Source organism: Centruroides sculpturatus, unplaced genomic scaffold (genome assembly GCF_000671375.1).
Source record: "Centruroides sculpturatus isolate CEXI.00-Female unplaced genomic scaffold, Cexi_2.0 scaffold323, whole genome shotgun sequence".
NCBI lineage: Eukaryota > Metazoa > Arthropoda > Arachnida > Scorpiones > Buthidae > Centruroides > Centruroides sculpturatus.
This window is the reverse complement of record NW_019384566.1, coordinates 292,688-306,081: the sequence shown is the minus strand read 5'-3', so window position 1 is coordinate 306,081 and position 13,394 is coordinate 292,688. Positions and strand designations below refer to the sequence as shown.

General features: G+C 31.6%; 1 long non-coding RNA gene across 1 annotated transcript; it reads right to left on the bottom strand.

The window, feature by feature from the left end:
* Nucleotides 1-3,820: 3,820 nt before the first annotated feature.
* LOC111624050 lies at nt 3,821-10,853 on the bottom strand. Its single transcript, XR_002756508.1, has 2 exons — nt 10,687-10,853; nt 3,821-10,615 (listed from the first exon to the last, which is right to left on the bottom strand). It is a non-coding gene; the product is annotated as an uncharacterized LOC111624050 (long non-coding RNA).
* Nucleotides 10,854-13,394: the final 2,541 nt, after the last annotated feature.

Here is a 13,394-nt window from a genome sequence, read left to right as displayed (position 1 = left end):
ACAATGTTGTCTTTTCAGACGAGTCCCGGTTCTGCTTGCAGCATTCTGATGGCTGTATACATGTCTGGAGGCTCCGAGGAGACCGCTCGTTACCTGCTTGTATTTGATATTGGCATAGGAGCCCTGCACCTGGTGTGATGATATGGGCAGCCATTGGGTACATTACACGCACATCTCTAGTTCGGATCGACGGTAATTTGAATGCAGATCGGTACATTTCTGACATCTTACGTCCAGTGGTTGTGCCCTATCTTCGAGGCCTGCGAAACGCCATCTTCCAACAAGATAATGCAAGACCTCATGTTGCACGTCGTGTTCTGACCTTCCTCAATACAGAGGGTATTCGATTGTTGCCCTGGCCTGCACGGTCTCCAGATCTCTCACCAATTGAAAACATCTGGTCATGGGTTGCTGAGAGACTGATCCGCCACCCCTCTCCTGCTAATACAGTCAATGAAGCGTAGCATAGACTTGAAGCAGCATGGAATAAGTTGCCCATTTCTGTCATCCAAGCCCAGTTTGACTCCATGCCTAACCGGATAAGGGCCGTTTTAGCTGCCAGGGGTGGCAACTGTGTCTACTAATTTCGCACCCCTGTAAACCCTCAAACGGCTTGCAAATTTAATCATTTTGTCTTCATGCCATACTGTTTATGTACAATAAATATCTTTTTTTTATTTGCTTTCCTTCTTGGTGTTGCAATTTTAATGGCCAGCAGTGTAAACATAATATATATTTAAATGCAAAACTTTTAATACACCTGTATTTAATGTCAAAGATATATTCATATTATAAATAACAAATAACTCATGATTATACAAGAGTTATTTTATTTGCATTGGCAAGTGTTGTAACATATTAATTCAAAAATAAAATATGCGAATGTCACAGTCCTTTGATGAAAGTATCCACCTTTATGGACAAACCCTGCCAAACTTACGGGAGGCAGCAAACACCATCAGCATCATCATTTTTAGCCAGTATCTGAAGATGATACCTTCAGGTAGAAAGGATACTGTCAATGTCTCAGAAACACTTGCTTATGAAGTTCTTTCAGTTCTGAGAAAAGATCATCACATGCACTCATATCAGATAAGTATGGTAGGTGACTCCCATGAAGACATTTCAGTGGGATAGAGTAGATTCCTGGTGTGATGGAATGGTTTTCTTTTGGTTTATCATTTATGAGTATACTAAAAAGGACATTGTTAACTAGATGGAAATGGTATCTCCCACTTCCATATGCTGAGCAGTGTTCTCATTTGTAATAGAGAATGACTTCACACATTGTCATGCAAGTTAATTGGATGCCCTAATGCGATTATAGCAACTGGGTCCTTTTGTGAGAATTTGCTGGATAAAGATGATGTCAAAAGGAAAGGAAGTGGAAGAAGTACAGTAAACTCCCAATTATCTGTGCACGGATTATCTGGTTTGTGGATTATCCGTGCATGAACTTAATTTTTAAAAAATAATTATATTTGTATGTATTTTTTAAATAGTTGCTTGCTTTCATGTTTACATATCCTATAAGTGTGCACGTGTTCGTATTTAGATGTTTGAAGCAGGTGGGGGGTATCTGAAGTCAGCTGGACTGGTTTTAGTTAGGCCGCTTCCTTCGCGCCGGACGTTTCTTTTCAGAGAAGAAAACGATAGTGAGTACATTTATACAAAGTTTCGTTTACTTGCATGTTATAATATGTATTACAATTTAAGATTTGATTATATGTACATATGTATAATACATATTATACATAATATTTTTTCAAATAACTCTTCCACAAATACTTTTAGTGTAAAATTATATAAAATAAGATGTTTTTTTAATTTTCAGATAAGTACCCTTAAAATGCCTAATAATCGAAAGAAAGCCATACTTACTATAAAACAAAAACTAATGTTAATTGAAAACTTTGAAAAAGGTGAATCTACATGTTGTATTTTAGAAATAAATAATTATAGTTCGGATTATCTATGCCACCTCTCCCCACCATTAGCCCGGATAATCGGGAGTTTACTGTATTTAGTTTTAATTAACTGTCTGTCCTACTGTCTCACACAGAGACAAGTGGACCTCTTGGAAATTTATTACAATGATCATTAACACTAACTTTACTTGGTTCTGGCCAGTTTCTTAGGCATGAAGATGATTGGCACTATCACTCATTTGATTGGTGTTTCAACTTTAGTTTGTAGGACCTGGCCTACATTTTGTCAATTTCAATAATCTGATGAAGGAAGGATTCTCCTACATGCTTGTAATTCTCTATATGAATTCAAGTAGTTTCAATTTGTTGCCATTTCTGCACATCATTTTGTAGCATGAGGCACCCATTGGAAACTGCAATTCCTACTTTGGCATTTATTTCTTGGCAAATTTATTGAAAATCATTTTCCAATAACCTCAAAATAGTTTTATATGTTCATTATTGCAGTGATTGAATTGCCATCACCATGCATAATCTCATTGCTCTCCTGTCATAGCAAAAGGCTTCAACCCATTGAGCAACAATATGATATGGCAGTGCATCACTGATATGTCTCATATAAATCTTCATGGCACTGCCACAAAATTCATCCAAGTGCAACTTGCATTTTGTTGAAATGTTGTTGTTGCTGAGTAAACATTACTTAGGACAGTAAAATAAACACTTAAATGTTTGATGCTCTTCTATTTTCTAGCCACAAATGTAAGTGAAACAAAAATGCAACAAAGTAGATAGTCAAGAAAAAATATTTGGTAGACTTTTGGCAACTTCCCAGATTATAGCCATTTTCCAGTACTACTGCAAGTTCAGAAAAAGTTGTTATATATTTGATGTTTAGAAAAGATCATATAAAATAAATGATGATTTGTTTCATCAGTTCAATTTATTTATTTCTGAATCTACATAAAATGAAAATTTTAAATATTTTCACTGTTTTTAAACAAAGAAATTCAAAATATTATTTTCACTCATATCTTTATTGAAATATAAACTATTTTAAGAATAGTTTTCTAATTAAAAAAAAGGAAAGATTTATTTGTATGCACATACTGTATGTATATATATATTTATATAACATAAACATATATATAGTTACAATTATGTGAAAAATAAATTAAAAAAATTATTTTCTGTTCTTCACAGTTTGTTGCATGCTTACAAATTTCTTGATTAAACATTGAATTTAACGTTTTTCTGAGAAATTTATATATGCACTATATACTGTTTCAAAATTTTCTGTATAAATAAATTTTAAGTAATATATTTCTAAATTATTTACAAAATTTCCTAAAAAACAATGTTTATTAGAAATAGAAATTGTCTGCACCAATTTCTATTTAGCATCTGAAAGAAACATTCTTAATTACGGAACAATGAAATTTTTAAATCTTTACTAATTGCCTCTCTCTTTATAAATTTAATTACAAACTAATTATTTAAATGTAAATTTAACCATGGAAACTATAAACAATTATCTACATACTTTAAAATTCTCTCTTTCTAGAAAACTTCCTAAAAATATTGTTTTAGCTTTGTACACATATAAATACATTTATACATGTTTTAGCTTTGTACATATATAAATACATTTATACATGTTTTAGCTTTGTACATATATAAATACATTTATATTTATTTACAATATTCAGAATTTTAATTTATAGTTTTTCCTATAAAATTAATTTTTAAAAATTTACTTGTATAACTGCTATCAATAATTTATGAAGTGTATATTTCTCTTATAATAATTTAAATTATATTTAATTATTTGTAATAAGACCCGATTATCTCTCTTGTTAGTGACAAAAGCCAGATATAAAACAAATATCAAATGTCCTCAAACCACAATTTTAATTTGGCAAGTTGACACTCTACACTTTTTTATGTGGGTTACAACATGAAAAAAATTAATATTTTTCACAAAACATAAAAAAAACCTCCAACATCTGACCATCTCAGTTTACTATTACAAGAACAAACGGAAAAAAAGAGTGACCAGATATTTACACACACTCAAAAAATAGCAGGTCCCTCATCTGGTGAACCTGGAGATGGCCAACAGTCTAACAGGAGACTGTCAGGTACAAATATTGTACACCACCCCTGCAGCCTTGCAGAGCAAAATTCCCATTTCTTCAGCACATGACAGGCAGTCATTTTTATTTTTACAATCATCGTCCAGGAACTCACAATACATTTTTCACACCTGGACTATCCTTTCTCTGGTATATTCTACTTTACAGATTAACAGGTATATTTATATACATTTTTCTTTCTTTCTTAGAATAATATATTGTTTAAGTAAATATGAAATATTTATTTATTTTTTGAAATTGTCCATTTAAGTTTTACATAATTTAATGAAAATTACTGAAAATACAATTTAGTTTTTTTTTTAATATTTTCTACATAAAAGTATACTGTCATGTGCTGTTTACTTTCTTTCAAACTTCTTGCCACACTTAATTTTTTAATCTTTTTTTTTTCATTTTAAATTTACATGAATATATGCCAAACAGAGTAATACAAATTCAGATGTTGCAACAAACCCACTATTGTGAGCATAAAGGCAGTAACATGGACAGAATACACCTAGCCAATGGAATTAGTATCTTTTAGTAAAAAAAAAAAAAAAAAAAAAGATACCTTTACTTCATTATACTTTGGTTCTAAAAGTGCTAATTGCATCAACGATGAAAGGAAATGGCTAGTGAAAGATTTTTTGAGTCAAATCCTGTGATTTTAAAGTAGTGAAAACACAATCTTTCTGAAGAATATGATGATATTCGAATAGAGAATTTTTTTAAACAATACTGTCCATTTTCAAGTTTGACATTGGCAGTTCAACATTTAGTGTACTTTTTTTTAATATCATAATCCTCATGAATGAGGAATTTATGGTCCCTCATATCAAACTAATTGAAGAATAGCAAATAAAAGACATTTGTATAGTTTGATAAAAAATAATAATAAATAAAATTTTACATAAAATATCTTAGTTTCAATTATATTGGTTACAATTTTTTTTATCTTTAAGTTATGCCTGACTGGAATTACTAATATTATAATTTATTCATTTTTTTAAATATAATTTTAAATTTTCATGAAAGGCAGCCATCAATAATTATTAATAGTCACACAATTAAAATAAGTCTTTACACATTTCAAATTTTGTTTTCCAACATGGAAAATACTGATAATGTGAGAACATTTTATCAAGGAAAAGAGAAAAAAAAATTAAAATGATATTTGGTCTGTTACTAGTTCCCTGATATATTCTTGCTGCTATTACCAATTATATTTTTAAAATCAGTATATGTCAAAACAAATTCTAAAATTAAAACATGACTAGTGACCTCCATTGGAAAAATCTTGTCTTTTATTGACCAGATACATGACCTGGAAGTCAGAAATGTTCAGTCAGGACTGCCAATTTAGATCACCTCATAAATGCAAAAAAAAAAAATAATAATAATAATTATAATAATAATAATAATAATAATAATTATAATCTCATGGCAATCAAATGGAATCATAATATGATAAATACAGAAAAATTACCTATTAAAGTTTTCACATGAATTCCTAATGGTTATTTATATAATCTACAAAGGAACACAATATTCACTAAACATATATATTGAAGTATTTACATAATTAGATTTTTGAAGATTGTTTTGAAGTTATTAACTGAAATTTTTCAACGTGTTCCATACTATTTTGTTTATCATTTATCTTTTTTAAGAAATTAACTGTGGTAGGTGATTTAAAAAGACCATCCTGTATTCTGTGCAATTCTGTAAACATTGATACAATCACAACACAGGGAAATAAGAGGACATGCTATTAACAAGGGTTATCTAACAGTATTGCAGTAAAAAGGAAATTACACAAAAATGAAACCCAGAACTATTATCTGGGACACCTTCCCTGAGGGGTGGTGTAAATTAATGGCAGTGTCTCTTTGGATACTGTAGCTAATTTTTTCTTCACTGCTGAGATCTCACCACCACCTATCAATATTCTTCTTTTCAATATTTCTCGAGGCTTTTGACTTCACCAAATTTAGACACCCATTTGCTTTTAACTCCTCTGTTTGTATGGTTCATTAGTTCGGGTGTCACTTGGTATGTCCATGTCATAGTGCCACAGTGTCTATCATGAGATCTCTAAATTATATTTTTATTAAGCTACAGTGATACATACTGGCAGTGTTGTTGCTTTCATTCATGCAAAATACTACAGTATTAACAATCCATTTATACATAATATGCCCATTCATACTTATATACGCACACCATGAGAGGTTACCATCCCTTAAACAACATGGCTGTATCTGCAGTGTCCTTGGCAATTGTTAAACTTTCTCTGATATTGGCAGTGAGCAGCTAGATATCAATGTACAAACTGAAATGGAGATTATTTATGATCAGATAAAAATTAACAAATGTCAAAATTGCTTTACTGTTCCCTATTTACTGGTGCATCACAAAGAAATATGATAAAAAAAACCAAGTACTGTATCAATTTGTACATTGCATCCTAAAATACTAAACTGTGAATTAGATGAAGTCCAAAATGCCAAACTGTTTATGCAAGAGGCAGACTGCTGACTACAAATATCACAGGGGGGAAAAATCACAAACGAGAAGTTTAATAATTCATGGCAAGATGACACTTGGAATAGACTTCAGTAATCTAGAGGTAGTATATCAATATATTCAATGAATTGTAGGCTTGCCTTTGTAATTGATTATCCATTTATAAAGGCGACCAAACAAATTGAACAGCCCAAATTATTAATATTTCCTCATCCACACAGTGCATTTAATGATCAGTCTAAACAGTCTGCCTTCTGCATTTATCAGTTTACCATCAATTTGAGATCATAAATACTTTGTAAAGATGGTATCAGATTTAAAATTTTGGCCTACTTTAGACTCCAACCTTTCACAAGAGAAAAAGAAAAGGCACTAGGCATGCCACATTTCTTGTTCTTTCATTAAAATATTCTATATGGCAGTTTACCAACCATGCCTTTTATTGACAATTAGCCATTTAAATGCCAAGGAATATGTATTTGTACTCAGCCATGTTGCATAGGGTTTATGGCTTAAATTTGTCGTGAAATAAATTACTGCAAGAATGATGGTGTAAATTAAATTAGGAGAGCTGATGATGTGCAATGGAAGCGTGGAACAACACAAACTATGTGGCACTTTTGGGGACTGGCAGCTCTATAATCTGTGGACGTCATTTGCGTTTACGTTTCATCGGTGAGCAGGAAGGCCGACATGCATATGTTGGGTCAAGCTGGGCCAAAACATCCCGAGGTAGAGATGAGATTGGAATGATACGATGGGAGAGTGACGAAGCCTGAGACTCTGGAACCCAGTTGTCTGGTAACCTGTAAAATTAAAGAATTTTGTAATCATCATCAAAACAAACAAAAATCAACTATACACAAATACTTTATCTAAATTACAATCTTTATGACAATAAAAATTTTGTTTTATTAATTAGAAATAATAAAATGTATTATAAGTTTTACCTAATTAAAATAAAAGAAATAAAATTTAAATCCAAATAACTGTAGAATGCAAATTAGTTATAAACAGTAAGTACTCAAAGGTATTTTAAAAATAGCTGAAAATACTGTCTTGTAATAATTAATTTTTTCAATGTAGAGGATAGTGTATGATGTTTGTCAAATATAAACAGAGATGTTAATATATTTTTCATGGGTATTAAAGATATTGTGACAATATGGAAAATGTTTCATTTGCTTTGAAATGAAAAGATTATCCATTCATTCTGCAAATTAATTTAATATTAATAGTATCTAATATTACATTAGTATTAATATGTTTCAACTGTATATATTTTAGTGTAGTATTAATTAATGAAAACTTTTTAATTATTAAGACAGTTTTCTGCTAATCAATAATCAATTACAAACATATAGAAATAACATGCAGAATCATAGTTTGACTGATTTATTTATATACACCCATAAACAGTAATATTGCAATATCACGAAAGAAGAGCTGTAGAAGATGCAAACAGGAGAATAGGAGGTATGAATAAGATATGTAAATGATCAAATGGATCTGCATATGTAACTCCAACAAATGATGGATTATTAATTAACAATCTTTTATTTTTCAACTGTTATTAAAAAAACAGATTGTTATTATAAAATGAAAACAACAGTCAATACAAAGTAAGTCAACTGTTGTTCATTACTGTATAAGTAACAACTGGAGAACATTCAGAACCGCAAATTGTAGAAAAAGATTTGATAGTACATTAGTCCCTGCCAAGTTGGGAGAAACTGTTCTGAGTATTTTTATGGATGATCTGACCTGGGAATTCAGGCCTCAATCCTCATCATCTGGCCACTGTAGGCTTGGCCAAACTCTTGATGGACACGATTAAAAAGAAGCCCTCTCAGTGACCACAGGATGAAAAGAGTCAAAAATAAAACAAATTAACTAGACTATGGCCAGAGGTAACCATCAATCCATTGATGATTTTAAAGCCAGTGCATAACATTAGTAACAGCTACTATTTTTAAACAAAATAAAAATTTGTTACTGTTAATTATAAATAAACTATTTTGCTCCAACCACAGATCCATGAGAGAAGTTTTAAAGGTATAAACATTTTCATGGCAGATAGTTTATCATCATCACATGAAACATGAGAGTAAAGAAAGTAGTGTGGTAGAATCTCTCATTTACAAGGACGTGTGGGATATTGCTAATTGTTGGATAGTGAGAACACAATCCTTGAACTGCAGACATTGGTTTGTTCCTACAAACTATCATAATGCATGTGGGTGGAACAGGAACACTATTTAACATTACATAAAACAACGGTTACAAGGACACCAACAAATAACAATGAGAAATTGAGCAAAGCAACAACTTCTGTATGGATGATCATCATGTCATGACAATGGCAGTGAATGACCACTTTGCTACAAGTGATTAAATTTTTGTTCTTGCATACAGAAAGTTCAATGATGTCTGCAAAATATTAGGAGACATTTGTATGATGTTGGTCTTCAAACCAGAAGTTCAGCTTCAAGTATTCCATTAAGTTCACATCATCATAATGAGACCTAGCTGCAGATCATGATAGCAATGGAAATACTTTGTTTAGTGATGAATCTTGGATATAACAAACCACATAATTATGTGAAGATGTCTCCAACACCATAAATATGCTTTCATAAGGGAATGTCACAGCAGTAACACCTCTGGCATTATGATCTGGGGTGATACAGTGTTTGGTAGCTTTTGCCCACATCTTGCAGACATTGACAGGCAAATAATATGTTGATTTGGCCTCATAACAAAAACATATGGCCAATGTTATGACCATTACTGCAAAGTGTCTACTATTTTTCAATATGAAAATGCCAGGTTACATGTTGCTTGTGTTACCACGAATAGTCTGCATGGACTTGACATCTGCCATGTGCAAATGACAAGTCTGGACACACAATAGGCGATGCTGTATCTCCAGACTTGTCACCCATAGAGTATATGTGGGATATCATCAGTTGGCAATTGCAAAGAGAGTTACCATCTGCCAACTTTAATGTTTTACATGCCCAAGGGGATGCAGCATGACAACATTCCTCAAACAACCAACAATAACTCTTGCTAGTATGCTAAGGTATATAGTTGTGCATGTTGCTGTACACAGTGCACATCCTTGTTATGCAAGTTAAAAAAAAATGAATACAAGATATTGAATAAATTTTGATATCATTTCCATATTTTCACTACCTCTACTATTTCTCTATGTTTCATCACTTCACCTTTTCATTCATGGCATTGCAATTTCATGTTGACAAGTGTATAAATGCATGCTTCATTTAAGAAATATAGCAGAATTTTTTGTTTTAATCAAAGTACTCAATATAGGAAAGTTGCCTTATTGCATCAGATTTCAGAAATTTGAATTTTAGATAGCCAAAACCTATTTACAAATTTTAATATTAAAGTTATACATACAGTAGTGGCCATAGAAATTGCATTATCTATAAATAGTTACCATTATACTAAAACCCATTTGACAGATGTGCAAAACAGTATGTTTAAGACTATGATAGAGATTTGTAATGATAACATATGTAGTACAGAAGAAAACCCAACAATAATAAACAAAAAAATACAATTTATTACATATAATGCTACATTAAATTTAAGTGTTATTTCACACTACAGCCTCACCAATATTGTCAATGAGCACTGTCACAAGAACTTGCCATTCACAATTGTAGATGGAAAAAAAAAAGGAAAGCATTCACACCATAAATAGGACTAAAAAACAAACAGTTATATTTTTCATTGAAGATGATCCCAATATACGATGAACATCTTGAGCCTTAATAACAGCTTTGCAGCACTCTGGCATAGAGTGGATGAATTTATTCAACTATTCTATACAAAGATTGTGATACCAAACTCTACTAATACTATCTGGAACTTGCTGTTTATTTTTCAAAATTTTTGTGTCCATAATGTTAGCAGTTCTTGCCAGTGTTGAGATCAGGTCCATTATCTGGCAAGCTCAGGCATCTGATCTGAGCCTCTTGTAGTATTTTTTTTTACCTAAACAATAATTTGTTGTATCAGTTTAAGTGACAATAATGCTAACAAATCATAAAGGACAAATTACTCACAAGAACTCAACATCTTGACATGGCAACATATTGCAGAATTGTTCTGGAAGATAAAGGATTTCAAATGACAAAATTTCTCCATGACTGTTACAATCAGCTTGGCCAGTAAGATGTTTTTAACACACTTAGCATTCACAGACCCATTTATAAAGTGCAGTCTGCCAGCACATTTANGGATAAGGGCCGTTTTAGCTGCCAGGGGTGGCAACTGTGTCTACTAATTTCGCACCCCTGTAAACCCTCAAACGGCTTGCAAATTTAATCATTTTGTCTTCATGCCATACTGTTTATGTACAATAAATATCTTTTTTTTATTTGCTTTCCTTCTTGGTGTTGCAATTTTAATGGCCAGCAGTGTAAACATAATATATATTTAAATGCAAAACTTTTAATACACCTGTATTTAATGTCAAAGATATATTCATATTATAAATAACAAATAACTCATGATTATACAAGAGTTATTTTATTTGCATTGGCAAGTGTTGTAACATATTAATTCAAAAATAAAATATGCGAATGTCACAGTCCTTTGATGAAAGTATCCACCTTTATGGACAAACCCTGCCAAACTTACGGGAGGCAGCAAACACCATCAGCATCATCATTTTTAGCCAGTATCTGAAGATGATACCTTCAGGTAGAAAGGATACTGTCAATGTCTCAGAAACACTTGCTTATGAAGTTCTTTCAGTTCTGAGAAAAGATCATCACATGCACTCATATCAGATAAGTATGGTAGGTGACTCCCATGAAGACATTTCAGTGGGATAGAGTAGATTCCTGGTGTGATGGAATGGTTTTCTTTTGGTTTATCATTTATGAGTATACTAAAAAGGACATTGTTAACTAGATGGAAATGGTATCTCCCACTTCCATATGCTGAGCAGTGTTCTCATTTGTAATAGAGAATGACTTCACACATTGTCATGCAAGTTAATTGGATGCCCTAATGCGATTATAGCAACTGGGTCCTTTTGTGAGAATTTGCTGGATAAAGATGATGTCAAAAGGAAAGGAAGTGGAAGAAGTACAGTAAACTCCCAATTATCTGTGCACGGATTATCTGGTTTGTGGATTATCCGTGCATGAACTTAATTTTTAAAAAATAATTATATTTGTATGTATTTTTTAAATAGTTGCTTGCTTTCATGTTTACATATCCTATAAGTGTGCACGTGTTCGTATTTAGATGTTTGAAGCAGGTGGGGGGTATCTGAAGTCAGCTGGACTGGTTTTAGTTAGGCCGCTTCCTTCGTGCCGGACGTTTCTTTTCAGAGAAGAAAACGATATTGAGTACATTTATACAAAGTTTCGTTTACTTGCATGTTATAATATGTATTACAATTTAAGATTTGATTATATGTACATATGTATAATACATATTATACATAATATTTTTTCAAATAACTCTTCCACAAATACTTTTAGTGTAAAATTATATAAAATAAGATGTTTTTTTAATTTTCAGATAAGTACCCTTAAAATGCCTAATAATCGAAAGAAAGCCATACTTACTATAAAACAAAAACTAATGTTAATTGAAAACTTTGAAAAAGGTGAATCTACATGTTGTATTTTAGAAATAAATAATTATAGTTCGGATTATCTATGCCACCTCTCCCCACCATTAGCCCGGATAATCGGGAGTTTACTGTATTTAGTTTTAATTAACTGTCTGTCCTACTGTCTCACACAGAGACAAGTGGACCTCTTGGAAATTTATTACAATGATCATTAACACTAACTTTACTTGGTTCTGGCCAGTTTCTTAGGCATGAAGATGATTGGCACTATCACTCATTTGATTGGTGTTTCAACTTTAGTTTGTAGGACCTGGCCTACATTTTGTCAATTTCAATAATCTGATGAAGGAAGGATTCTCCTACATGCTTGTAATTCTCTATATGAATTCAAGTAGTTTCAATTTGTTGCCATTTCTGCACATCATTTTGTAGCATGAGGCACCCATTGGAAACTGCAATTCCTACTTTGGCATTTATTTCTTGGCAAATTTATTGAAAATCATTTTCCAATAACCTCAAAATAGTTTTATATGTTCATTATTGCAGTGATTGAATTGCCATCACCATGCATAATCTCATTGCTCTCCTGTCATAGCAAAAGGCTTCAACCCATTGAGCAACAATATGATATGGCAGTGCATCACTGATATGTCTCATATAAATCTTCATGGCACTGCCACAAAATTCATCCAAGTGCAACTTGCATTTTGTTGAAATGTTGTTGTTGCTGAGTAAACATTACTTAGGACAGTAAAATAAACACTTAAATGTTTGATGCTCTTCTATTTTCTAGCCACAAATGTAAGTGAAACAAAAATGCAACAAAGTAGATAGTCAAGAAAAAATATTTGGTAGACTTTTGGCAACTTCCCAGATTATAGCCATTTTCCAGTACTACTGCAAGTTCAGAAAAAGTTGTTATATATTTGATGTTTAGAAAAGATCATATAAAATAAATGATGATTTGTTTCATCAGTTCAATTTATTTATTTCTGAATCTACATAAAATGAAAATTTTAAATATTTTCACTGTTTTTAAACAAAGAAATTCAAAATATTATTTTCACTCATATCTTTATTGAAATATAAACTATTTTAAGAATAGTTTTCTAATTAAAAAAAAAAGGAAAGATTTATTTGTATGCACATACTGTATGTATATATATATTTATATAACATAAA